The 25,265-nt window shown below is 39.1% G+C and overlaps 1 long non-coding RNA gene across 1 annotated transcript; it reads left to right on the plus strand.

Annotated features, from left to right (window-relative positions):
• Positions 1-340: 340 nt before the first annotated feature.
• Positions 341-21,276, plus strand: LOC114477710 (uncharacterized). The gene is made up of 3 exons (XR_003675751.1): positions 341-722; positions 9,400-9,454; positions 20,628-21,276. It is a non-coding gene; the product is annotated as an uncharacterized LOC114477710 (long non-coding RNA).
• The last annotated feature ends 3,989 nt before the right edge of the window (positions 21,277-25,265 follow it).

Below are 25,265 nucleotides of genomic sequence, written 5' to 3' on the forward strand. Positions count from 1 at the left end.
TCTGAGTTCAAGTGCTCAGGCTTAAAGACACAGCTGTCTTGAACAAAGGAGTGTATTACAAGAGGGAAACTGTGGCACAAAGGCTGATTAATAACCTAGTCACAATGCAACCATGCACACCGGAACACAATCAGTATCAAGATTAGTTCACCAAAAAAAAAAGGAAAAATTTGGGGGGAAATGCAAACTCAGAAAAAAAAAAAATCATGTCTCCTCCCCTTCTCCTCTCCCCACATCTACTCCTCCTCTTCCCTCCCACCGACCTTCCTATTTTTCAATCTCTGTCCCTCCCTCTCTCTTCTCCTTCATTCCTATCCTGCATGCAGACAACTAACGCTTCTACAAACTAATGCTACTCGTGGTTGTTTCTTGCCCAGGTACAGCAGTGGAACCATTGCAGCACTTGCTGTCCTGACCATGAACTGAACAACAGCAGCAGTAACAGCAGTGGATCAGCCAGCCTCTCACTTCACTGCCTGTCACTTTTATCGGCTGCCTCTTTTTCTCCTTCTCTCCATTCAAAATCTTGAGCATAGAGCGATGGTTAGAAGAGATGTCTGGGGAAACAGGAGATGAGAGAACAGTGGATGAAATGTGGCGAGGTTGAAGTGACGAGGGGATGCAAAAGCTGTGAGTCGAGATGACAAGCCTGAACTCTAGAGTGGAGATGAGGGCAGAGAGAAGAGAATGAAGTTGGAATCAGAAAGGCAATGCAGGAAACGGTGAGAAAAAAAATGCCTTGTGGATTCAATTGCATTGAAATAGTATTTTTAAATGAATGTATTGACCAGTTCACAATGTTTTTGACTGTCTTTCTAAAGTGATTTCTGGTTTTGTGCTTGCTTGTAGACCTAAAGTCCATTTCTTTCCTCCAACTCCCATTGAAACGTTTTACTTGTTCCGAGAACTGCCTTTCGTCTCTTACATTTGACCGATTCATTATTGTGTGTGTTCTTTCAAGATGATCCTGCCTGAAATCTGTGTTATTGGTATTAGATTGCTTTGGGTGAAGATCATTGCCTTTACGTTTGTTTAACTACTATCTTTGGCTTTCATTCTCCTTTGATTTAGCTGTCGCGAAACTTTAGCATTACTAAAATCTATTTGCATATCTTCTAAGATCAACTGACACCAAACTTAAGTGGATATCGTTGTGCACTGCGCTCATTCCAGCTCAGCACATCCTCACTATCCTGTCTACGCACGGCCTGGCCTTCACAGATTATTACTGACCATTATCCTCTGCATGTTCAAACTGTTTGATCTACATTATCGTCTTCACCCGTTTTATCAACCCACCCACCAATTACAGTGTAGACCTGAGAGTCCCTGGTTTCAAACTGCCTCTTTGCCAGTATTCATCATTTTAAGACAGAAATGCGGTGACGGAGATGAGGATTATGGGAATTTGTTTGCGGTATTTCTGTTCCCAGAGTTGCGTGATGGTTAGCACTGGTGTTCTAAGGGCTTGAGTCGAACGGACTAAAGCGCGAGGAAAAGCAAGAGTGAAATTCATTTTCTTAATAAAAACTGAAAATCAACCATGCGCAGACAACATTATAGAATAAAAGAAGACAAGTCTAGTTTCTTCAGTGAAAAATCTTCTTCAAAGTTACAATTAATTTCTCATTTTTTATAATTAAGTCAAGTCAGCTTTGAAAATTAGATAAAATGTAATAAGACATGAACCCTTTTATTGTATCTTGAGCTCAATAACCAAATACATCTCTTGGTGTTTTTATAAGCCTTGGAAGCTTAATGTGTTGCTTTTGAATGATAAAATATGCCGCGCCACTGATATGTTGGTTCGTCAGTGCTGTTGTTCAATAGACGCTAGTCTGTTTTGCTTTTTAAAAATTATCAAATCACATATATTTACCTTTTCTCTCAAATTTCAGCATTATAATAATATTTAATCACATTTTGACTTGTTTTTATTTTTATGTTAATACCTTTCTTTTGTATTAATCAATTGTACTCTATTTTATGGAATGCTTATTTTGAATTATAGTTGCATTATACGTCTCAATGTTAACTTAAGGTGTTACTTTTTTAATGTAAATAACTGTTTAGATTTTCAAAATGTATTATGGTATTTTTAGCTTACATAAAAAAACTTGCATAAAAAATGGATAATAAACACAGTTGTCATAAATATCAATAATGTCAGTACACTGTGAACTTCAGAGCTTTACTGTAACAGTTTTACAACAATACTGAGGACTTCTGCAGAAAACAATGGATTGCCATGCCTTTTTGAACAGAGTATATTAGTTATCTATATCCTTTTCTTTTCAAAGCTGCCACTTTTGCACTCAAACACATCAAACACAACTTTTTAACAGAGAGGAAGCCATTTATATGTTTCACTTTACAAAAATAACTTGGCCTTCACTATCAATTATGTAACCCTGGTGAGAAAGAGATGGATAAATGGCCACACACAACAGGCAGTGGCGTCCATTGCAGAGAGAGAGAGAGTGCTGTACCATGTGGCCACAGTAGATGTACTAACACGCTCTCACGGTCTGAGTGAGAGCTATTCCCTCTGGACTCAGTGCTCCAGTTGCATCAGTGTTTGTCTGAGGACATGGGGCTGAAATGGGGCTTTAGTTGAGTGAGCTCCATTTGGATGTCTACAGGACTCTGCTGCTCTATTAGCCCAGTGCTGATTACGTTTCTGTCTGTTGCACAGGAAACTATACACCCATTTGATTCTCTACCTACCCTCATATTGAGCTATGGAGAAGGTTCTATAGGCTATGGTCCTTTCTAATAAATCCATGGGGATATTTCAATGTAAATTCTTAGACAAGACTTGGCGACATTCTGTATTTCTGTCCAGATTGACTAGCTTTTTCCAGAAAACACTACATTTTGGCCTTTATTATTCTTTAGTTATTAACTTGTGTTACCAACATTCATTCATTCGTCTTCTACCAGCTTTATCCTGTATAGCACTGCAGGGGTCTTCTTTTATCTATCCCAGCTCAAATCAAGCACAACCTGGACCTTACGGTACACATTCACTTATCTAAATACTCCTACTGGAATGTTTACGATATCAACTACTCTTACAATAACTCAGATTGGTTACCAGTTAGCATTAGCATGACAGATTATTCCCAGAAGGGCAATTGTTTGTATGAGTGTGCAATGCAAACATGGGTTATGTATATGATCAGTCCAATTCTTTTCTCTAATCCTTGTCAATCAAATACAATATGTAAAGGATTATTTTTGTTTCTGTGTGCAGTAACGTCAAAAATTGTATTTATTTTCTTTCATTTTGGCACGCAACAACATACAAACCAATGTTTCAATTAGATTGCATCCACTTAGCCTTTGTTTTGTGATGGAGGCATTGTGAAATGTATTGTTCAAATAAAAGAGATCAGGCTGTGAACAAGAGGCTAAAGATACAGAGTAGATTAGCCGTCATGGCCCAAATACGGATAATTCTCATTTCTCTTCCCCTCCGTCTTTATTTTAGGCCTCCCTTGCCAGCAATTACTGGATAATATGTTAAAAATGCTCCACACCTTTGGGTGTTACCATGTTCTCACTGGGTGATTTAAAGTTATACTCAACCAAAATGACAAAGATTGCTAAACTGAAAGACAATTTCATTTAAACTTTTCCAGTAGGAATGAAGCTGCATATTCAAAAAATAGCACTTTAAATTTGTGCTTGTGGAATTCGGCACGTTTGACAAACTGTGACCAAGTGATTACTCAAGGAAGTGCACCATTTACGTACTCCAGCTAGTTTTATGAGGTTAAAGGGACCCGATGGTTTCGATGGTAGCGTAGACTTGTCCGCTTTAAGGTGTCATCCCTGTTCAGCTGGAAGGAATGCGTGAATCTGTAGTAAGATGGCTGATAGTGGCATCCAAATACTGTGCCCAATGCTAGTTTCAATGATTTCCCTGCCAGGTAAGTGCAAGATCAGAATTTGTCAACCGTAATGGTCTTCTTAAGAACAAATTCATGTTGTCCAAGGAACTGAATCACATGTAACTAAGCACTAAAACACCAGATTGAAATCTTTTTAATAGGGGCTGGATGATACACTGAATTCACGATGCAATACATGAAAACAGACTTGTGATAACAATAAAATATTTTTGGTAAGGAAAAAAAAATACCTCCAAAAAATTGCAGTCGGAAAAATAACTGTGCATTTATTTGACTTTACATCTGGGACATATGTATGACCTTTTCAACTCTATAAAAATATTTTTTAAAAAAATACAACAAACCATAGCAATCTGATGTGTAGTAGATCATATCTGACCTCCACCCCAAACACATTACATTAATTTGAAGGCTAAAAGGTAATGTAAATTATTTAAAAGACATTTCTGACATGAATTACTAACAAAGTTTCAATCAGTTTTAGACCTATCATTCAAAGTGCATTCATGTGATGAGTTGCACATTTTTACATTTGCTTGCAGATTTCTCTGTTTATTTTCTTCTCTCATTGTTTAAATGAAAGAAAATTAAAGCTGGTGTAGTTTTGTCATCAGTGATGAAGTGTGTGATATTACATGAATTCTGCACAACAGAGTTCAAATGACCACCTGTCACTAGATGCGATGCGGTGTACATTAGTCACATTCTTTGTTCCCCTTCAACTGTAGCGTATAGATGTGCTCCCTTAATCAAGTTAATATCGATGAATGGTTTCCTCATGTACTGGACAGCTGGCTGCCTTGTGTGTTCAGAAGCAGGCCGAGGTGGCGAGGTGGGGGTTAATATTTGCAGGCTGTAGGAATGTGTTTGGAGTCAGCAGCAAGAATTCCTCAGTTCTGTATTAGTAGGTCACAGCATTGGCCCTCTTACCTCCCCTAACAATCTAAATCCCTCCTCTTCCCCTTTGTCTGCCTCCCGTTTCTTCTTCCTCCGTCTCGTCGTCTTTGCCGTGTTTGTGCTGCTGTCTGATGCTTGATTCACGTCTTTTTCTCCTTTGACCTGTCTCAAATTCTAATCCCCACTTTTCCTTCTTCTCTCGGACTCTTTAGATGTCACAAAAGATAATCTTTAGAGCCTCAGGAGTTGGGGGTTAGGTAATAAGGAGGACATAGTGAAACTGGGTGACTATGATAATGTCAGCACAGGACTCTCTCCTGCTTGGCCTTGCTGTCCTCTTTAGTACATCAGTCATGTATGATTTATGGAGTAGGTTTCAGGCTTTGTTGATGTCACTATCCGTTGTCTAGTCACACTTTCTCATGTGTGTATTTCAACACAAGAACAGAAAATTACAACGGTCAGGGTGGTACTAAGGTAAAATATGAACACAGAACCATATTTACTAAATCTAAATGTTTACTATTCCATTGTTTTTGTTATTTTTTGAATATTCTATGCAGAGCAAAGAGGATCCATAATAGTTGAGGGTAACCGAGTCTTGAGTACTCATTTTAAGTCTATTGGTAAAATGGCGATCATAAAGCTCAACAGTTTCCTTCCACTATACAAATATGTTGTTCAGGTTAATCTGAGTTTGTAGAATAGCTATAGGAGTGAATGGTTGTGTGACTCATATTTTAACCCAGTCACACACAGGCCCCCTGCATTGTGTCCCCTGTAGGCTGCGAGATCCTGCCCGCCATGTGACCTTAATCTGGATAAAGTGGGTATAGAACATCAATAGGTGCATAGGGATCCAGGTTTAAGTCCTTATTGTGGTGGGAAATGCATATGGGGTAGAAAAAAGAAGGAAAAAAACCTAGCCTAGTCTATGGCTTAAATTGCAATGACTAGCTGTGGCGCCCCCTGAAAAGGGGATAAGCTGAAAAGATGCTTTAGAAAAGTGTTTCTTAAAGTGGGGCCCAGGGACCCCTGGGGGTCCACAGTTAATAGGGTTGGGGTAAAAATCATCTTAAACGTAAAATTTGAGGTATATCATTAAAATGTTCCCAACTATGTAAACCTAAATGCCTAAAAATCCTAATTAGACATTGCATTACTTGGTAGATCTTGATGGTAATGCTGTTTAAATAGAAGATGTATAAACTACAGCAAATATCTTTTCATCCACTAACCTATTTATGCTAATCCATTACTGTCATCAAGTGATTTAATTGAAGCCTTATTTGTGATTTATGAAGAAATATGTTTTGAATTCAGGAAGTTCATTAGGAAATCCTTTGCATTGTAGCCATATAGTATAAAAAGACGAAAGAAATAAAGATACAGATGCTAATTGATGTTGGAATTGATGTGAAGATTCTGAGGGGATTTATCACTGCTATCAATCAACAACTCTCACACTACCACTTGAAACTAACAAAATGTGTTGATTAGAGAGTGATACAGGCTGGCATGACATGAAGTTTTATTCAACTTAATCTTTGAACCTTTTGTAAAGATGGGTTATCTGCTACACTAGTTAAACATTAATTCTCAATATTTAATAATTCATTAGAATCATCCATAAGTACACTTGAGACGGAAGCGGTTTACTGACACTGGCTTAAAGTGTCACTACATCCCCTCTGGCATCATGTTGATGGTATTCACGAGGCTCCTCATTATACAGTTTACAGTCACAGACATGCTCTGTGCTGGTGTCGAAGGTGTCATCGGTGTCTGCGTCACACACCCATCAGTGTGCCAGCATTCTGGTGCCAGACAGGGAGGAGGAGGAGGAGTGCTGTGTCAAAAGAAGAGAGAGATGAAGGTGTAAAGCAACACGCTGTCTGAGAGGTGAAGACAACTGGGTGAAAAAATAAAAAACGAGACAGAAAGCGTCTGCTGGAGCAAGAGAGGGTTTAGAGGAAAGGACGGGAGGAGGTGAAGAAGTTGAGGGGGAGGAAGGAAAGGGTGTTGTGTGAGTGTTACTAAATAAATGTCAGTTTAGAACCTTCTGGGTATATTTTGTTATTAACTATAAACAGAGTTTTGACAAATTTGCAGAAAAGTGTGTGATGGAGTGAAGTGCTATTGATGTTCATTTCATCAGGAGGATCTCAGTGCTTAAGCATAAAAGGGAACAAGCTTTACACGTCGGTGATTAAAGAGTTCATATTGGAAGTAAAACCTGCTGTTGCCGCCCGTTCTTTGGTCAGTGCAGGGTTGACGAGGTCACATCTGTAAGATGAAAGGGGAGGCTGCGGTCGGTTGCTTCCACAGAGGGATGAAAAGGTCAGGAAGTGGCCCCAGCACAAACACCAGACTCATTGTTCAAGTTCAAGGTAACTCTGAATGGGCTTTTTATCCACGCAGCTCAGCCCTCCGTCCTTCAAGTCGCCGTTTCTGAAAGAGTCTTAACTGGAGGAAAATGTTGCCTTTGACATCACTGGTGACAGCGTCATGTTGCCATCATTGTAAACTACTTTATTTATTAATTTAGTCATTAAATGAGGAAATAGAAAAAACACTGTTTGGTGATGTTTGTGAAATGGTTCATCTGGGAGAAGTCTTTTGAAAGACTGTGTATGTGTTCACTGGTGGCCAGTGCTCAGGTGTGCTCAGTCTGTGCCCCCTCAGACAATGAACAAGGTCACAGCCGGAGGGTCAGATGTCAGGGCACCCCCCCACACCCCGCCTCCTCCTCCACCTTGGGGCAGCTTACCTCCCTCCCTCTCTGTTGTGTCTGTTCGCTCGTCAGCTTCTCATTAACTCCTCACAGGGGATTTCCTGTTTGCCTCCTTCACTTCCCTGTTCCTGTTCAAGACCGACCCGTGTATATGAGCTCTTTCTTTTTTTACAAAACATAAATAATTAAGAACTTCACAAGTATTGTGCCGAATTTGGGAGCAAGCATTCTTAAAGTTATAGCTATAGTTACATGTTGGACTGAGTAGGTTGGTCAGAACACAACTAAACCATCTACCACCAACTTAAACCTGTAGAAAGTCCAGGCCTGTAATCGATAACTTTGTGTGCTTAATGAATACAGTACAACACACGCACATGCACATAATTCAGAGGCTGACTCACTCCCTTTAACAGAAAGTCAATAACAATACAGGAATGATTAATCAGTCCCTCCCTCCCTGCTCACCTCTGTCCGCTCTCTCCTCTGAACCCCATTCACCCTCTAAGCTTCGTATTGATCTGACTGCATTTGCCTCCCATTTATCCGTTAGCATCCCTCCCCCATCACGTATATGCACCAGCAGCACTGCACTGAGCGGTCACAAAGAACCTTTTACTCCAGGAGTGTCTCACCGTGCAACACACACCATCGACATCTAAACCTTGGAAAGGTGCGACCCTTAGATGTGTTGCACAGAGGACTGGAAATGGTTATTGAGAGGCGTGGAGTTTGAATTAGGAGCCTCTATATCATGTGGCAGGTGCATTACGTGTGCATTTGTGTTTGGATGATGCACGGACGTTAAGCAGCGTCCCTTAAGGTTTAACTGACAGCTCGCTTGACCCCCTCCTGCTTTCACTCTCCTCCCCTGCCATTCTGGTTGGTGGCACACAGGTTTCCATGACACCAGACTGTTTTGTCTGCCCTTTGACCTCTTTAAGGGGTTCTGTGGTCAATCAGGCATTACATGTGAGGGGCAAATAGAAGGGAGTAAAGGGAGGGGGTGCTGCATTTCCTCTGTAAAAAAAAAAAAAAAAAAAAAAATTAGGCCCAAAAGGTTCCTCTATACATCCGCTTTGTACAGAGCTGAAAGTGGGGAGCCTCCAAGAGGATTGCAATGAAACAAAGACACATGAGCACACACAGGCATGGCAGTGCTCTGCAAAGGGTAAATGAACTAGGCCGGAGCTCCCAGGAGGTGGGGAGTTATTATGCTCATTGTGCACTCGGCCAGTTAAAGCTGTTTGGCTGCTTCTTTTGAAGTTATATTTATCAAACCGGTGCAGGAGGCTTAGCAATCCAAGCTGGTGCACTGCTTTGTCCACTGTGTGTCTGCGTGCGCGCGTGACCAGACAGATTTCAAACACTAGGTGTTTACACCAGCATACGCCGTCGCAAAACAAATATCTGACAAAACTAGGCATAAAAGCTCATTTCTGCCATTCACTCACAAAACAGAGCAGTGTGAGTCTGAAATACAAGTGTTTAATAGAATTATTCTTTTGTAGCGAACAGCATGGGGTCACAGTTAGGAGACTGATTATGTTGCAATAATATTGACATTTTTGAAAAGCCACACTTAATTTCATACTGTTTATATTCATAGTAACTATTACCCCATGTGTTTTTTTGTAAATGCAGTAAAAATTACACTATTTGGTTCTTCCAGGTAAGCAGTTGGATTTGAAATGACATAGCTTTACACATTTAGACTGAATGGAAATGAAAAATGTTTCCTGCTGTTGCTAAACTTGAACCCATGGCCTCCTGGTTAAACAGTCTTTCTATACACAAGGCAATCTTTACTCCCTCTAACCATGGTGTGCGTGTGTGTGTTTTTTCATTCAGCATCCAGTGTGAGCATGGACATCTGACACACAATCGACAACGACAAGCTCTCAAGGTAACATCCTTACACAATGAACCTACACATCTACCATTGGGGAAAGAGTAGTTTGGAAAATGCTCTTTTACACACATACACACATACCGTAAATCTCATTGTTCATAGTATTAAAATATATATATATATATATATATTTTACCAGTGTTACATTTACCTCTGCAGCTGAATTGAAAATATCTGCAGATAAATTCAGCAAACATTCTCGACGTCAAACAATATATCTCTCAGAATATCAAGGGGGGGAAGGAAATATCTTCAGGTCTATTATAAGTAGAAGGTATACACATGGAAAATACGCTTGAATCCAGTGTAAACATTTAGGCTTTCTGTATTTCTGTTTGTGAGGAAGGAGTGCGTCTGCTTCTGTTCCCCAGCCTTAGGGTGGAGTGTTTTTCACCCACCCTTTTACTCTCACCTCATCACTCCAAGAATTTTTTTTTTTTTTTTAAAAAGGTCTACACTTGCTGCTACATCGCTAAAACATCACGCTCAATTGTTAATCTTTCTTTTAATCAGAATGTGTTGATTAATTTTCACCTCAGAAATCCTACATTGACAAATGTGCCTTTGTTCTATTGTGTTAATGTAGTTCAATATAATAACTCACTTCTCAGTGTTTGCAGATCAACTGGGAGTAATTACTAATTAATTTTGCTTTCACCCAATGATTAATGTAAAGAAAAGACACATTTGTTTCAATTTGTCTTGCACATCTTTAATCATCACACATTTGAGTAATTTTCTTTCTTTATCTTCATAGATTCAAAGTGGTCTCACAAACAAATAATTATCACAAGTGTTTTTAAATTAAAGTGTAGTCCATCCATAAAGGAATGTCCTTGTATTTAAAGTATATCAATGTAAACAGCCAGGGAATAAACACGCTCGGTAAAGCAGATCTCACTAAAGACTTTAATGTTTTTCAAATGTGCATTTTCACTAGGATCTATTCTATGTTGTTGTTCCTCTGTAGCTGTATCCAGAAAACTGATTGGTTAGAATATCATTAAAAAGCTCACACCATCACCGCTAACCAAAGTCTTCAGTGTCAACTCGGATACCGTCTTTCGACAGGAATTTGATTGGAAACTTTTGGTTGGGAGGAGTTGCACAAGACCAGTCACAAACCAATACCAAGGCTTCGTAAATTTACAGCTGTGCCATAGCAACAGTTTGGCTAGTTGCCAGGCTATTGGAGTTGCCAGGCAAAAATGTTACTATGGCAACATTCATTTTGCCATCTTCGTCTAGGAGGTTGGTGTCCACCAAAGCAGATGAAGGGTGGATTTCTTTGAGAAGATCATGTGCTCACAATGTAACGTAAAAAGAAAAAAGACTAAACTAAAACACTACTATGATGTTACCATCGGAGCCGTAACAAGCAGAACGTCGTACGTATTTTACCTTAGAATCTGTAAATTGGCAGCAAAAAATCAGGAGAAAACTTCTTACGATTCTTACAATTTTACATCACTTGCCCAATAAAATAAGTGTATGAGACTGACGAGTGGTATAATAAATCTCTCTTCGTCTTGTATGATGACGAACATTAGGAATTTTGAACGTGACACCACCCTGTTTTAGAAATTCTTCAGACATTTTTCAAAGTGAAATACTTTTTCATAGCTGCGATGCTTGGCGGGTCTGCTTCAAGGGTGAAGGGAGGAAGGCAGAGAGAGAAGGAGAGAGAGAGTGAAGGAAGGCTGAGTCTGGCACTATTGCTCTGCAATTCTGCGTGATGTGACTGTGAAAATATCCCAGACATGGGGTAAAGAAGGAAAAGGCTAGGGGCATGAAAGCAGGCGTGTGAATATGGAGAGAGCAGGAGGGAGGGTATAGGAAGACTGAGGGTGGGTAAAAGGGTAAGAGGCGGGAAACAGAGAAGATCCGCAAGGGGAGAAACTGAGAAAAGGTTGAGTGAGTGCAGGGGGGGGCAGGGATGGTGGGAGGGTGCACTTTGGGACAGCAGAATGAAGGGGGAGCAGCGGGGAATGTCAAATAAGGCCAAATTTAAAAGAAGAGACCAGATTACCTGATAAAAATGTGCCTGGTAGCATTCTAACGTGTTGGCTTTCAGGTTTTAGGATGGTGTTTGTTCCTCCGTGTACATCTGCAGAGTGTCTTTGTTTGAAAGTAGAATCCTCAAATCCTTCATGCATGGCTGAGAATGCACATAGCAAACACTATAGTCCCTTAGCATTGCAGATTTGATTAGATATTTGTTTTTAATGTTTAAACAAGCCCTTTCCTGAAACCATCATGCTTTTTATCTTTTAACTTTTCCTACAGGTATTTTTAGGTTACATCTTTAAAATCTCTTATGAAGCGTATCATCAGACCCTGCTTGTGTGAGTCTGTGCTCAGTGTAAGGCAACACCGCAGCTCGTAGCTGTTGGAATGTAGCATCGTGCCAGCAATGCAGCACTGTAGCCTAAAACCACAATGGTTTCCACTGAGAATATACACGGATCCTAATAATGTTGCCTTAGAAATCTTGTTTTACGCCCCGTGTGTGACGTTCAGGAAATTCACCTAGATTTAGATGTCACCACTGACAGTAGACTTTAGGGGCCTGACTGAATTTTGGCAGATGGCATTTCATTCCCTTGAAAGCCTTCCAGCTATTATAAATGGAATCAGACAGCTGATTTGGGTGAAATGTTGCAGTGTGCAGCTGTATTAAATTATTAGGCTTAATAAATTCTAACAGTAACCAGTTCAACACTGTAATTATTGAAGACTTGTGAATGGGAATAAATGCCCCTCCAGTCAGTTGGTGTAATAAAGTCACAGTTTACCCATCACTACTATACAAAATAAAATATGTTACAGATTTATGTAGCATATTACATTATCACAAGGCTTGATTAAAGCATGGAAAAAGCCTGTTGTTGTTGGCAAAGGTTGTCCTGGTGCAGAGTCTTTTGTTGCACCTTCAGAGCAGAGTGCAGGAAAACAAGGTGATTACAAGACAAGTATTGACCACAAGAGGGCGATAATTTCCCAGAAATAGGAGCAAATATCATGAATGGAAGTAAGAATTTCCTTAAAAAAATAAATAAATTAAACTCATTGTCTTAAAAAAAAGATGTTATGTTTACTTAGATCAGTTAGATTTGATTAACTTTAATTTAATCAAATCTAATTGATCTAAGTCAATTTAAATGATAAGTTAATGAAATCTAATTGATTTAGGTCAACATTTATGCATATATTTTTATTTTATTTTATTTTTTTAAGGCAATGACTGCTTTTAAGGTAAAGTCAACTTATTATCCCCAGCCACAAAGTGCAGAAGGGGATATAGGTTTGAGCTCCGTTCGTCCGTCCAAGTTAAACGGGACAGCTTCTCTCAGAAACTGTTTAAGATAGGATTACCAAATTTGTTGTGTGGCTTCAGGGTATCAATACATTGTTGGAGTTTGAAAATGAGAAGCGCGCAATTATTGTTTACGGAGTTATTGCCCTTGTTCCATTTTTTGGACTTAATTCGAGGTATCTTCAAAGGGGACAGCTTTTCTCAGAAACCGTTTAAGATAGGATTACCAAATTTGGTGTGTGGCTTCAGGGTATCAATACCTTGATGGAGTTTGAAAATGAGAAGTGCGCAAATATTTTTCCCGGAGTTATAGCCCTTGTGCCGTTCTTTTTTTTACTCTGAGGTATCTTCAAAAGGGACAGCTTTTCTCAGAACCTGTTTAAGATAGTTAGTAATTTTATATTCTGATTTGATTTAGGACATTTAGGAAAAGGTTGTGAGTTATAATGACAACCAATATGGCGGGGGATGTTGATGACTGTCTTCTTGTTTTTCTTTGCACTGCAGTACACATATCTGCTGGGCCTAGCTATCAGCATACAGGGTTCAGGTACAACTCTCTCAGATTTAAGTGCATCTTTTTTAAAACCTCTATGGCATTCCTCTGTGCTCCCTACAGTGGAAGCTGTCTAACCTTATATCATCATCCATCTGCAAATATACAGTGCATACTAGTCTCAAGGTTCTCAGTGCTAGTACTTTTTGTAATGCTGTAGTGTGTCACCATTCTGTCAGCCTAAATTAACCATTTTATTATTGCATCACTAAAATGTAACTCTTCTCAGTCTGCTCTATGACAGAACACTGTGCATTAGCCTTATTAAAAGATTTTATATTTCAGTGTTCAGTGTCCAGCTCTGGGGTAAAATATAGACGAAAAGATGCAGAATATTGTAGTTTTTTTCCTCAGAGTACAATGTTTATTTTTAATATACATACTTATGTACGACGGCATATTAGGGCCACATTAAAATAAATAAAAAAAAAGGTTGAGCTCTACAAGATCGAAGTCATAATATTTCAAGAATAAAGTTGTAATTTGAAGAGAATAAAGCCGGAATTTTAAAAACTTGTAATTTCTTGTTGAAGTGAAATAGACCACTTTCAGCCAGTTCCTCCTTCACAAAAGAGGCTATTTGCTCCAAATCAGTCTGGTTCTTTTTGTCAGAACAATTGCAAACGTTTGCAAAGTGGCTTTAAAGTCCTTAAACTAATAACAGTGAGGTGATGATGGGCCAAAAGGCTCAGTTTTTTGCCATGTGTGAAACTTAAAGAGTAGTATAATCTCACTAAATGCAGACAAGATCCTGTTTGTATTTCAGTTTTATTCTTGAAATATTACGACTTTAATCTCAAAATATTACAGCTTCAATCTTGAAATCTTATGACTTAAAACTCTTAAAATTACTTTGTTATAGGATATGATTTTGTTGTCAAAAATTACAGCTTTATTCTCGAAATTTAACAACTTAAATCTTGTAGTGTCCAGATGTGTTTTTTTATTTTTTTTTTTATTTTAATGTGGCCCTAATACGCCGTCATACTGCTAAGAGTTATTGAATGTATAAAGATTGTAATAAATTCAAAGGATACATTTTTTTTTTTAGCAAAACCTTCCAAATGTTTTTCCACAGCTGCCTCGGTGATAAACTCCACCAAAAAATTGCATAACGTTTTTCAAAGCATGGAAGCCCAATGCTTGGAAAACAGTAGAAGAAAACCCATGCAGGTACATATGAAATGCTAACACAAAATCAAAGTTATAATTCTTGTGTTTTGAAATATGTAATAGTATTGCATACACATTAAAGTGATGATGACAGACAGACAGTTTTTGAGTTCCTGCCGTTGAAGACCTGGCCTGGAGAGCATCTCTACATACCGCCTGTGCTCTGCAGCGTGAGGTAGTTGGTTGTATGGTTTCGCATAATAAACAGCACGGAGATAACTGTACAACCTTCTAGCTTTCCCTGCGGAGTCACTCCCCACCCTGTGTCCCGTACCACCAGCGGTGAGGTAAGAGTGTTTTTCTGCCTTTGCCTGAGGAGTTCCTCGTGTTTAATGACACCAATCATTCTTTTCAACCACAGCCGCCGACAGTTATATCAAGGCCTCATCAAGATGCTGTCTTTCCTCTGGGCGCAGTACTCAGAAAATGACTTGCTTAGGGGTCAAGATGTCATTTTATGGCCACCATTTGTTATGGAGGATGCTGCTTGACAGGTTCTTTAGTGATCAGTGAAGTTAGAAGGCATCACTAATAGTCATTTCATTTATTAATTAATTTATTTTGATTACAACATTACATATTAATCAATGTGTCAGCAAACAGCGTCAACATAAATATGCTGGAGTTAGCACAATAGCTAAATTTCATCTGTTGTCCTAAGGCAGGTAAACATGATGTAACATACAGTTGAATAATAACATTGAACATGCAGTTAAAGCTGATATCCAGAGTTTCTGAGAGGACGTCTCAATGTCCTGCCTTAAACAGCTCCACACATCTACCAGAAGCCAGGCCTCTACTTTTCTGTACGCACATCGCAGAACATAACAGGTCGCATCAGGTCTCATCGATATTGGTCTATGGATCAGGTTTGAGCCAAAATCATATTTACCTGTTTGCTGTTGTGATGTGCGGCCTTGTTTCCGTGCACAGTTCCACATTCACTTTGATTGACAGTCTCAAAAACAGGAAGTCAAAGCCTATTGGCTGGGTGCACTCAGCGATCGTTTCCATTTGTATAGGGGTCTATATAGAAGGAGGGACTTATATACATTAATGTATATGAATGACCACCGGCAGTAGATCATAGTAAAAGACTAGTTAACCATTTTTATGCAATTCAAAAGAATCATTCATAAACATAGATTTCTCAGAAACTCCAGGTATCAGTTTTAAGCAGCATCACACAATGAGACAAACATTAAACTGACTGATGACAGAAAACATGATACCATATATACCATTTACAATATAAAAAAACCAGTCAGGAGTTAAATTAGCCCAAGAAAAAAGTACAATATTATCTAAGGGTACATGACTGCTTTGTTTTTAACCAGTTTTTGAGAACTGTTTTGACGGTTGGGTAATTGCCACAGTTTCTGATGTTTTCTGAAAGTGTATTCCATAATTTTGTGCCTGTGATAGACACCTCCATTTGTCTAAATTTAGTCCGGCGCCTTTGTACTACACTGTCTCCTCTAGTTAAGGCTCTGGTCCCCTTTCCAGTTTGTTTTTTTTACAGATAAAATCCATTAAAGGTGGAGGGGGACACCAACTGAGAACTTGAGAACCATTTAGAATTGTGAGATGCTCAAACCTTAGTTTCGAGTATCGGCTTTGAAACTCAATGATGATAGGACAGTGGTTTTAAGAAGCCGTAACAACGTCAGTGACACATTGAATGGTTACTGCTGATAATCTCATCACCATGGCTCCTGAATGTTAGAGGTTTATTAGATACTAAGAGAACATTTTGTTCCAAAGTTGATGCATTGGAAGAATAAGTTTAGGGATGGGTACAATGAGTTTAGGGTCAGGGTTCGTTTGCAAGGTTCATCTGCATTATGGACCATCAGGAGAATAAAATGGCCTGTGTGGTCTAATCGTAAAGACAAACAAACTCACTTAGCCTTAAAATCAAAGTTGAGAGTCTCTTATTTTACACTTCTGTACATTGTATCTTTCATTGTGAATTCCGTACTTTCCATACTTGCGTCAGAACTTCCGACGCAAGTATGAAAAGTACGTAAGAGTTTTGAATTTGATTTATTACATTTCCATGTCTTTCTTTGAGTTTTTTTAAAGCGCTTGCTATCGCAGCTAATGTGTATGTGTGAGAGCACACAGTATTGGGCAGATTGACAAATCAAATGTACAATTCTCTGCTCTCATCTTCCACCAACGGCCCAGGTTTCGTCACATTTCACTGCTGTTTAGACAGACAAGCGATGTCCACACACTGATTATGAGCGAGCAATTCAAAATGACAGAACTCATAATGGGTAAATGTGAATTCTATGACGACTGGCTCATAAATCTCAAATATAAAGATTGGTTGGCAAAGATCCTAAATGGATTTGAAAAACAAGCTTAATGTAGACTTTGTGTGAAGTAATTTGACATCTCTGACCTGATGGAGGCAGCGGTTGTGAGTCATAAGCAGGTAAAAGCATTTTAGTTGTATGAGCTTACATTACCTCGATTTAATCATCTTTAAATTATTTGCTAACATAATAGCATACATATTCAGAATAATGAAAATGAATGATTACTTGTATTTACTCAAATGTCACATATATTTTATAAAATGTTTTTTTCTAGTGACGTCTGGTAATGAGGGAAGTATGTAATTTTGAAATTTCAAACAGGAACTCTGGAATCAGCTGGTGCAGTCACCTTGAGCAGTTTGATCAAGTAGATTATGAACAACATTATTCTGGAGACCATTGACCGTCTGGTAGCACTTTTACTGTTCTGTAGTGAAGTTTCCTTCAAAGGTCAAGGCAGCCTTTTCTTGCACCTGTGCTACTTTAAAGTGACACCAATACCGAAACATCACACTATGCCAGGGGTCAGCAACATGATGCTCGCGGGCCCCAGCTAGCCCGCATGGACCATGTGACCTCTAGTCACCTGTTGACTGTCTAAAATCTGTTTATCAGGCTTCAATCTCACAAATATAAATTCAGATGAAAGATGTAGTCAGAGCCTTAGAGTTGAGGCGATTTAAGAGTTAAATACTATTGCACATGATCTGTTTTTTGTTTGAAAGTAACCATCATTCAATGTTTATTTTCTCTGAAATAATGAGACAAATGTGTTCAAGTATTGCAGATAGGATTTCATGAAAGATGATGCAGATTTGGAATTTAGATTGTGATGTTTTTTCTGAAAAAATAAAAATAAAAAAACATAAAGCGGAATTTTATAAAAACTTACATAATTGTTCATTTCTAACAACATGTTTGGGTTAGTAAAAGAGTAGCTCGTGGCTAATAAGATAGGAATGTGATGATTCCCCATGAAATGTTTCAGAAGTTGTCATTTGAAAATGAAACAATGACATAAATGAAGAAAAATAGAGCGTTGCATCTTGAAACTTTGTATTTCCTACCTTTTTAAGTAGAGGCAAGGTCTTCTTTCATTATCTGTCTGCTTAATTAAAGTGAAATTGGGAATTTGTAGCAGTATTTCTGTGTTTATCAAATTGGTAGCCCTATGGATTATTCAGTAACTTTAAAGTAGCTCACGGATTCAGAAAAGCACTACGCTAACTCATTCCTGTTTGGTTACTTCCCAACCTTCTTCCCTGCTTCACCTCCACTCAGTAATTCTGGCCGCTGGTTCACACAGCAGCCATCTGCAGTGCGTATACACAAGCTGCCTTTTCTCCCCTCCTGTACAGGGGAATAAAGGGCGTATACATCAGGATTTGTGCTGATTCTGCAGTGTCAGTTGCTGTTGCTCTCCCGCCTTGAGAGGCAGCTGCAAGGTGTGTAAGGGCAGGGGTAAATTACAAGAAGCATTACCAGCCCTTCCTGTTTCCCCGTCTGTGTTGTATAGCAAAGATTGTTCACGCCAATCACTCTGGATACTCGCCTCGTCCTTTCGTCTAGCGGGCTTGCTGCTTTTTCTGTATATACAATTGTGTCTGAGCAGATTGGAGCACAAGCACGTTGTCAACCATCCGCCAAAAACATATGCTTCTTAACAAATGACTTTTAGTTTTAATCTTAAACAGCCTGAAGCCGCGTGGCGTTCTTCTCTTGGAGAATTTACAGATAGTGAAATATAACATCAGTCGTTTCAAAGTGCAGTCCGTGTGTACTTTATAGAAACAGGTGTGATGAGCAGGATTGCTGCTGTAAACCAGTGCGTGTTCCATCTCCTGGGATGGAACATGCACTGGAGCATCCTGCGACAGACAAGGCAGACACCATCCCAGACTGATGATGTCATCCTGGTGGAGCAGTCCCAGTTCTTTGTCTTTCAGTGGCACTGCAGAGTGCAGCCGCAGTCCTACACACACACACACACACACACATAACACACACACACACACAATCACATCACATCTGTATGAGCCGTACTGAATTTGTCACTGAGGTTATCGCTGACTGCTCGTGTCCTGGTCCTTGAGCCAAAATGGCGCCCGACTCGACTCTGTGGAGGAAATAGGTGCTGTGATGTAGAGGGCACTCAGAGGAGGGAAGGGACAACCACTCTTGCACTCCTTAATCTGCTCACAATCCCGTCCTGTGTGCAGTAAATGTGGAGCAGTGCTTGTTGTTGTAGAATCACAGAAGATGTGAACATGCAGCAGCTCCCAGTCAGTGTAGATGTGTAGACACATCCTGCATGTTGTCTCTATATTCTAAATCCTCTGTCAAAGCATTACAGTGGGATTGTAACTATAAAGATGACATGTAGACTGAAGAGGATCCAAGCAGGGGAAAAGTCTAGTGTGTGTGTGCGTGCGCCTGCGTGTATGCACGCTTGCGTGTGTTAAAATAGATTTCAAAGCTGTTTGTTGTCAATCAACGCTTTTTTCCCATCTTACATTATTCCGGGCCTCAGTCATCATCACACACTCATATATCTCTGCTGTTTCTTTGTCTGTTTGACCTCATTTGCACTAAATGTGAGACATCTTTGCGGTGCACGTTGTTGTGCAACACGATCAGAACATTTAAAAAATGATGCTTACACATTAAGTGTATTGTTAGTGCTTAATCTGAATGACCAGACAGCCAATCAGTGGGTCTGAATTAGATTTACTCTCATTTCTGGATTTCCCTCGGGGGGCTGGAGGATTGTGTTATCCAACAAACAGGATGGCAGCTCTCTGTCCTCACAGAAAGGAGACATCCACTGCCTTCAGACTTAAAAACGTCACTGATTTAGCAACAAACATGAATATTACACATTTTTTTAAAAATTAAAAAGAGCAGTTGTTTTGTTTGTACATGAGGGTTACTTTTCTCAGAGTTTCACTCTATGTAAGCATCTTCTATTCCTGCATCATTTAGGAATTCCACGGCTGATTCGCCCCTAAAGCTGTATAATCAGGAGACATTTGATATTTGCCTAAGAGTTCTCTGCATGTGGCTTTGTTTAGCATGTTCCAATGTCACTCCAGTTGCAATTCACAGCAATGTTGGCGCAACACTATAAATCCCGTTATCAATTTGATGATGGCGTGATTGCTGTACGCACAGGAGGAGGCGGTAATGTTGGGCTCTCAGGTTCATGAGACTCCTGGGCTTCATATTTTCTCTCCATTCTCCTCCTATTAGAGCGTCTGACCCTCCCCCTCATCCCCACTTTCTGCTAGCCTTTCTGCTAACACACACCCCCCTCCCAATCGACACAACAGACACGCGCGCACGCCCATCACGCACACGTACACATCTCCTCTCTTTCGCTGCACACTCACAAACACACATCCGTGCATGCACCCAGTGCACCCTCATCCACTCTTTCTTTCCATCTTGCACTTTTGCACACATGCTGCTCACAGGCAGGAGCATGTGTGTATATGAGTGTTGAGTGGGGGGGGGGGGGTTACTGGGCGAGTTAGGGACGTGGGGCTTGAAAAAAAAATGTGTGAGGGAAAAGAGGGAGAGAGGATGAGTAGAGAGTGTAAAAGAGGAACAAGAGAGGAGACTTTGAGGCACATTGGAAGCAGAAAGACAGAGACTACTAATGCCTAATGCAGCACGGAGGGTAAACGTGTGTGTGCATGCGTGTGTGTGAGACATATGCACTAGCAGGCAGTTTGGTGTGTACATACTGGTGTGTGCACAACTAAGCTTTTCCTCTTTTTTTCTCTCGTTTTGCAGCCTGATGCTGGTGTGTGTGTGTGTGTGACGGCAGTGCTGCAGAGACAAAAGGTGAAGCCATGTGTGGATGTTGGCGTTGCTCAGGCAGGTAGGTAGAGCGAAGAATAATGAAATCAATACTATTGTCTGTAACCTACCTGCCGCTGGGCTGCCTGTCTGGCAGCGGCAAAAACCATCAATGGTTGAGGGAGCTGAGAGAGGAGGTGCAGCAGCACTCCGGCTGCAAAAACAGAAAAGAAGAGGCTCATCTGAGGTGACTGCTTCATCATTCCTTTCATTCTCACACTAGGATGATTAAATAATGAGTGAATGTCTGTTTTTTTAATGCATGAGGGATTTGAATTTCTAATGTAAAACTTTTTTCTCTGTGAATTTTCACGACTGGTTTTATTTGCATACCATTCAGGTATGTTTTCTACTAACAGGTGCAGCATGAGTTTTTATGATTGCACCTGTTTTTTTTTTTTTTTTTTGTGCAGATTCTCACTCATTTGATTGCTGTTTATCTCTTCTTAAATTCTACTTTTGTCTTTGTCAGCTTTAGTGATAGCCCTCAACATGTAATACATGCGTAATAAAACATTTCATTTGCTTTCTAGGAATTTAACTGTTGCATGCACTATGAGAACAGATGAGTACATTTCCATTTATTTTGTGCGTAATCAGTTTGATTTATTTGTAATTCTCGATAATATCGGCGTTTTAAGCCTTTATCGCAACATTACGCTGCATAATCACTTTACACTTACAATCCATAATCAATTTTGCTAATGAATTAAATCTCTGCTATTTTCTTCTGATCAGCTCAACTTACAAAAGCTATGCAAAAATTAAAAAAAAACTCATCTTTATTGAGAAATATTCAGGTTTGTTAAAAACCTTGTCTAAATTCAACATCTAAAAAAAAAGGCTAAATATTGAATGTTGCCTTTTTATTTAACGCAGCATGGGAAGCAAACATATTAATTTAATTGTGTTTTCATCAGTTGATATGTTGTGATAATGACAAATAAATGTACCCACTTTCTTTCTATGCCTAGATGCAGCCATCCCAAGTCAAACTGTTGTTCCCACTGTCTGCCAGCAGGGGGAGTTGCATTCTTTTTCTTCGAGGTGAATTTCCTTTAATCCCCTAAAATGCAGTCAGATGTGATTGCAGTGTAATGGAGCTTGTAATGTTATTGTTTTGCTTCAATCACAGGTGAAGCCACGTCCTGACTGCCCCTTCTTGTCTCGTTTGTTTTATTGAGCATTAAACGTCTTAAACGGAACGTTAATTACTGCAACACATTTAGGATTGACATATTATATTGTTCCGTAATATAAAGGATTTAATGATGTTATTAGCTCACACATAAGACAAACTACAAGATCTGACCACATGGGAAATAAAGATGTCTTAATAAAATTGTAATTATGGTGAAGGTTTTTATAGTCATTGTTGTAGTAATCACATTGTGTGAAGTACATTTGTTTTGTTATTGTAATGTTCATAACTTGTAAAACCCTGCTCAGCTCACTGAGTTTAGAAAAAAGCTCCTCAACTCTATGGATGACCTGCGACAGCTCAGTGAATTCTGTTAAAAGGCCCATAATGTCCATTTAAAATGGACTGAACCTGTGATTTATTAGTGCAGTAAGAAATCACACGTGAAATCTGTCTGCGGCACTGCAGAACAAAAGACCATTAGATTAAATGTGGACAAAAATGTTCTAATAATGCTGTCATTAGGAGGTAATTAAAGAGCTTTTCTTCTGATCTGCAGTGAACTGGGACTCTGGCTGCAGCAATATAAACGGCAGTTTAGGTTCTTGCGTCGATGCAGCGACTCTGCAGCTATCTGAGAATTTTTTTGTTTTTTTTTTACTTCCTCACTAATGTTTTTTTATTTTATTTTTTTATTTAATATCTCTGTTTTTAAGTCTACACTATCGTATGCCCCTCTGTCCCTGAGACCCTTAACCTGTGAGGTCAAAGCAGGTCACAGGTGAGGTCCTCGGGAACAGGGCTGCATTCAGTTTCACCTCCCCTATCAGATGGACAGCAGTTTGGTGACTTCTCAGATATATCTAACACATGTTTATTCTATATATCATGACCAAATCCTAATTTTCCAACCTAGACGGGAACATACGACTCCTCTCTCTCCTGCTGTAACAGACTCTCAGGGAGCCAACCCTCATTGGCTGGCTTTGTGTTGTTGCCCCTGTTTTGGGGTCGGTGAGAAGTCAGCCGAGGGTTGTGACCCCGTCATAAATGTCACATGGACAGAGCCAAGGCATTATACCCGCAGACGGCGTCAAATTTCTGTACCTAATAGTGCAAGAACTGATGTTTTCATCTTTGTGAGTGAATAAAACTTTAAAAAATGTGTGTTGTACTTCTCAACAAACAAGAATCAACAGCTTTGTCCCGAGTTTTTCAAGCTTTTGTCAAATCATCTCCAACAGGATTCGCTTTTAAAGAAAGGCCTTGTCATGTTCACACTATTTAGAGCATTTTCACTGAGGTGTAAGCAATAGTTTAATGTATCTGATCTGCCCTAAGCAAGCTTTAAAGTCAAACAGTAACTGACTGTTGGGAAAGAACAAATACAGGTCCATGACTGGAAAGGAGGAAACCATTCAGAAAGAGATCCTCATTTCATCTTAAACAGTAATTTACACACAAAGGTTTTGCAAACGTCAACAAATCTAACATGTGTCTAGAATAGAATTTGTTTATTGTTGTTGCACAATTTACAATGAAAATGCACATGCCCCTGACAACAACATTCAGCTACACTTCAAAGATTCAAGCCAAAAAAGACACATATGATATGATTATCTATTTAAATTTACTGTATTTGCAGATATGTAGGATACATCATTTTGAACCAAAAGAGCTTTTAAAGAATACCAAATGAAAAAATATACCACACATATATGTTAAAAATAAAATGATTCAAAAATTGTATGTTCAGTTTCTACCATATGTGGGGAAAAACTACTGGTAATTTGCATTGATTAAATACAAATTTAATTTAATTTTGCAAAACGTTTTTTTTTTAAACTTGGTTAAAAACTGTCTGAACTGTTTTTATTTGAATGAGAAATAAAAGAGGAAAAAAAAACTAGTGCATGAACAGATTTAAAGGTCTTATTGTGGACATGTTTTCATCAAACCCAGTGACTGCTTGTGGCGGCTGGCACTCGTGAAGCACAGTCTTAGCCTAATATTGATTGGCCTGTCTGTGTGGAGACAGATGAATGCATTAGTACCCAGCTCACCCTGCCACTGGAAATATATTAAGTTCATGTATTAGGCACCCTGTCTGGTTGCCATGGAGATACACCAGGAGTGAGGGACCAAGGAGAGAGAGAGAGAGGGAGGAGTGTGTGTATGTGAGGGATGAGAGGGGGAAACAGGATGTGATGAGGCGGGCGACTTGATTTGTAGTCCTGGTCTCTGCCTGTGTTTGTCCTCCTCACACTCTCACTTTTTTTTCTCCTCATTTTGCATTTTTTTTCTCTCTCTTTTTGTCCTTCACCTCTACTTTTAAAACTCTCAGTGCTTCATCAGCAAAATAAGAACAAGAAAAAAGTCTTTCTCTGTCTCGCCACTCAGCAATCTATTGAATTGATCCCTTTTGTTCCACTTTCATTTGGCTTTCACCGAATTCCCTATTTGCAAGGTAGACTGCAGGGTTGGGGTCAATTATATTTTTCAGTTACAAATATGTTTTCAATTACCCATGTTCAATTACAATTACAGTGACCAGCATTTTTTCCCCATTACAATTACATTACAATTATTTTTTTTATTTTCAGAAAGTCAGTTACAATTAAGTTCTCAATTACTACATTTTAATAAATAACCTAATAAAAGTTAACCTTCCTCTTTACTTGTGTTAGCTTTCTGTTAGCATCATTTATGATAACGGCTCATAAATCATCTGTAAAATACACTAAAAACAAATCATATATCATAATCATATAACATCTTATTTCTTTCCAATCTTGTTAGGATTCCTAATCAATAAAATATGTTTTAATATTTTTGGTGGGGGCGTCTGAGCCTTTTTTGTATCAGTAATAGTATATCCCTAGATTTCATTTATTTTTAAACGGTAAAATATGGGGAAGTTTAAAATGAAACATATTTTAATAATTGTTAACTACACGTGTATAACTGTACATAGAACTGTGACACGGTTCCCCAGTTTTACGGTTTTTTAAAATAGAATTTTCAGAGTAACTACAATTACAAAGTCAAATATCTAAACTCAATTACAATTTAATTATGATAACAGATTTTTAAAATTACAATTATAATTAGGTCATAATTGTAATTCGTTATCATATTACTATTATAATCGACCCCAACCCTGGTAGACTGTCATTCATCATGACTCTATTATCCACAATAGCTTTCTTTCTTTCTTTCTTTCTTTCTTTCTACTTTCTTATTTTCACCCTCTAATCTCCAATCCACTTGCACAAACATTGAACTCCCTCCTCATCGCCCCTTGCTGCTGCTGCTGCTGCCACCTCCCTCCTTGGCTCTGCAGTAAAACTGGTGCATTGAAGCAGCAGGAAGTGGAAACACACACAATGGAACTGAGGGCGTCTGAATCTCCACTCAAACATAATCTCACA

This window comes from Gouania willdenowi, chromosome 16 (genome assembly GCF_900634775.1).
Source record: "Gouania willdenowi chromosome 16, fGouWil2.1, whole genome shotgun sequence".
Lineage (NCBI taxonomy): Eukaryota > Metazoa > Chordata > Actinopteri > Blenniiformes > Gobiesocidae > Gouania > Gouania willdenowi.